General features: G+C 33.1%; 1 pseudogene; it reads left to right on the top strand.

Annotated features, from left to right (window-relative positions):
• Positions 1 to 290: 290 nt before the first annotated feature.
• Positions 291 to 4065, top strand: LOC117923045 (annotated as a pseudogene).
• The last annotated feature ends 401 nt before the right edge of the window (positions 4066 to 4466 follow it).

Raw genomic sequence — 4466 nt, 5'->3', positions numbered from 1 at the left:
GTAGATTCGGGTAATTGCAGCGCCAACGCATGCTCCACTAACCCTAACATCGTCCTCTCTTTTATATCTGCTAATGTTAGTCGCCTCGACCAGTTTTACAACACCATTGCCGGCCTGAGCCCTGATGACAGGGTTTATGGCATCTTCCTATGTAGAGGGGACACCAAACCCCAATTATGCGAAGATTGTGTCAAGGCTACCCGTGATGACCTAGTAAATCGGTGCCCAAACCAGAAATAGGCAAAGACGTGTGCATGGTGTGGTATGCCAACCGCACCACATCCTCAAACATGGAACAAAGGCCTAGCGAGTTTGTAGAGAGTCCAACTGCCATCCACTCAGATTCAGATGGGATTAATAGGATTTTGGGAGATTTGATGGACAAGCTGGTGACAAGAGCCGTGTTAGGATCTCCTCAGGACATGTTTTCTATTGAAGAAGTTAAAGTAACAGACTTCAGGAACTTGTATGGATTGATGCAGTGCACTCTAGATATATCTCAACATTTATGCAATGTTTGCTTGAGAAAAGCATTAGATGATATTCTAACGTGTTGTGGCGGGAGGGAAGGTGGAAGAGTTCTTACACCGAGTTGCACTATAAGATATGAATCAGACCCCTTTTTTGAAACCAATGGAACAACAGTAACATTGTCTCCTTTTGCAAATTCATCTTCGCAGCCACCGACCAACCCAACCATCCCTCCTGGTAATTAATTTTTCTTCTCTCTTATTATCATTTCAAACTTGCATTTTATATATATATATATATATAGAAATAGCATGCTTAATAGGATGGAGTCATATCCATGATTGCTTAACCATGTCGAGGACATATATGGAACGAAAATTAACCCCATTGTCATTTCTAGGCATAGTCTTATCTAGGGAGGCAATGGGGTGGGTTCGGGACGGGTCGCCCTATCCTAACCCCACCCTATTTATTCAAAATAATTTCCATCCCCTTCTCATACCAACCCCACCCTGTCCCACCCTGTTTAACATGTTTTTGAAATTTTAATTTTTTTTAAACTACTTTTAAATTTTTTTAATTACATTAAAATAAATATATTTTATAAATAATTAAATTATTGCTTGTGGGCATATATTTTTTAAAAATTACCTTACATCAAATAGCTAATAAGGATTAAAGTTGGTTGATGATTTTACTTGCTTACAATAGTTATAGATTGATTCTCACATGGCATAAATAAGACATGAATTTTATCTTATGTGATATTAACACTCTTGTTTTAAAGTTTCCTTTAGTAGTTCTACTGATTTTTTTTCCATCAATGATGCTAATCTTATCTTTTCCTTTCTAATCATTTTTTTCTTTTATATGTTAATGTGATATTTTTCATAATATATATAGAAACAAAATGAAAAAATCAATATAAATACTAATTTTTGTACTTTATATGTATTGGAGATATATATTGCATCAAGAAGGGACTACTATTAATGCATTGTAGTCATTAAATTTTAATCAAAAAACAATTGTGAAATTCATGCAGGAAAGAAGAGTAACATATCTAGAATTGTCCTCATCACTACAGAGGTTCCTACAATTATAGTCTTGCTTATCATTCTCATATGGTTCTTTATGAGGAGGGCTTGCAAAGAGAAAGTTGAAAGTAAGCTCATAAAACTTCGTATTTCTCTAGTAAATATTCTAAATGTCACTAAAGCGTACATAATGTACAACCAAAACTCTCATTGATATAGTTACTTTTTGTGAAGATGATGAAATTATAAATGTGGAATCGTCACAATTCAACTTCAATACTATTACAGTTGCAACAAACAATTTTTCAAATGGTAATAAGCTTGGAAAGGAGGGATTCGGTGATGTTTACAAGGTAAAATATATTTGCAAACTCCTAATAGTACTCATAGATTAGCTTATCACTTTCAATCTTGACTTTAATCTTATGCATATTTAGGGAGTACTTTCAAATGGACAAGAAATAGCGATGAAGAGGCTATAAAAGAAAACTGATCAAGGTGAACCAAAATTTAAAAATGAAGTTCTACTGTTGGCCAAACTTCAACATAGGAATTTAATTAGACTCCTAGGTTTTTGCCTAGAATGAGAGGGGAGACTTCTCATTTATAAGTAGTAGAGTAATAGCTACTCATTTAAGCTCTAAGTTATTATATGTACATATGAACATCCACTAATAAGGAACATTTGGATTGGGAGAGGTGTCATAGAATCATAAAAGGTATTGCACGTGAACTTCTCTACTTACATGAAGATTCTCATCTTCGAATAATCCATAGTGACCTCAAAGCTAGCAATATCCTTTTAGATGAAGATATGAATCCTAAAATTTTAGATTTTGGTATGGCAAGGTTGTTTTCAAAGGATGAAATTCATGCTAATGAGAGTCAAATTGTGGGAACATAGTAAGTAAATCATTCCACAACTATTGAATATTAAATATTATGATGTCCTTGTTATTGATGTTAAAGAAATTGATTTGTCTTAAGAAATAGGACAGTTCTTGCATGCATAATAGAGAGACATCATTTCTATGTAAAAGAACATATATTGAGTACTTTGAAAATAACTTTATCTTCAAGAGCTCTTTTGCCAATGGATTTGAATTAGGGTCTAATTCATCATTTTATGCAGTGGATATACGGCTCCAGAATATGCATATTGAGGCCAATTCTCTACAAAGTCAAATGTATATAGTTTTGGTGTATTAATTCTAGAAATTGTAAGTGACCAAATGATTTGTTTTGATAATGGAGAGGAGTTAGAGCACCCTGTAACCTATGTAAGGCGGTGTTTGTTTTTTTACTTAACTCTAAATAGAACTTTAATGCTTAATAGTGTTAAGTATTCAGTTGTTTGTCCTTGTAATATTTTATTCCCATTAAGCATTAAAAAGTAAAGAAAATCAACATGTTGCTTTTTTCATTTAGAAAAAGTCAAATAATTTGATTTTTTCTATTCAGCAAAAAGTTTATAATAAGTAAAAAAAAATAGAAAAACAAACCTAAATTCTAAAAGCAAATTGCTTTAAAAAAAAAAACTAAAAAAAACAAACACCCTCTAAGTATGCACATGGATAGAATACATTTCTTTCTGGCCTAAAAAAGGAAATTACAATCCAGAGTACTTACCAATATTCTAATATATAAATTCTTGCAAGCTTGTAGACATTGGAATGAAAGAAGGGTTATAGATATTGTTGATCCAAATTTGGGGACTAATTTAAGAAATGAAATAATAAGATACTTGCACATTGGGTTACTATGTGTACAAGAAAGTGTAGCCAATAGGCCAACAATGACATCGATTGTTTCCATGCTCAATAGCTACTATATCCCTCTTCTTAGTCCCTCACGACCTAGATTTTTAATGTAAAGAACCACACGGATAGTGGAGCATAGTTCTCAAATGAGAATCTCAATCCACTTTTCAGTGAATGAAGTTTCAATTACTGATTTACATCCTCGATAAATTTCAATTTGTGTAAGATCATTAGATAAATTGTAACTAGTCATCATATATATTGTGATTAATTGTAGATATGTTCTTTTGTATTATTTATTTGATATTGATATTTTACAAACATCTTAGCATGGAAAGGTCAATTTTAATAAATCTCTCTCTCTCTCTCTCTCTCTCTCTCTCTCTCTCTCTATATATATATATATATATATATATATATATATATATATATATATATATATAACATAAATTTTGAAAGTACTCATGTATCTAACAAAATATGGGAAAAATAAAACATATGTGTAGAATGATTACACACTTGAGAGGCAAAGAGATGGAGGTTATTGCTCTCTCTTTGAAAGAATGGAATGAATGTGTTCACTAATCATAAATTTAGTGCAAATGTTAGACAATCTTCTCGTTTTCTCTAGTTCATATATTATTTCCCTTATTACTTATTGTTGGTAGATCGGAGGGTTAGCCATGTCCATCAACTCGCCTTATGTTCGCCATGGGCGCTTGGGTGAATGCACTATAAGGCTAGGATATGTGTCTTTACTAACAACAATTGATTTTAAGAGAGTTAGTAGCGCCTGAGGTCTTACAAGTGGTATCAGAGTTGAGGTCATAGGTTCAAGCCCCAAGGGTGTTGTTGGGGGAGAGAGAGAGAAGATTGTTGGCCGATCGAATGGTTGGCCGCGTCCATCAACTCCCTTTGTGTTTGTTGTGGGCGCTTGGGTGAATGCACCATAAGGATAGGGTATGTGCCTTTCCTAACAATGATTGCTTTTAGGAAAGTTGGTAGCACCTGAGATCTTACACTTATCATATACTTTTTTTTTTTTTTTTTTTTTTCTAAAAGTCTAACATTTGTACCAATAAATACCTTATGATCATCTTGACTATATGTTTACCTTCAGTTTCAACACGTGTTGGACAACCTAATATGCAAAAATGTCGCAAAGTAAGTTTAAGATTTGTCCACATTTCTCTAGGAG

Source organism: Vitis riparia, chromosome 10 (genome assembly GCF_004353265.1).
Source record: "Vitis riparia cultivar Riparia Gloire de Montpellier isolate 1030 chromosome 10, EGFV_Vit.rip_1.0, whole genome shotgun sequence".
Classification (NCBI taxonomy): domain Eukaryota; kingdom Viridiplantae; phylum Streptophyta; class Magnoliopsida; order Vitales; family Vitaceae; genus Vitis; species Vitis riparia.
The sequence above is the reverse complement of the archived record's forward strand: the minus strand, read 5'-3'. Positions and strand labels throughout refer to the sequence as shown.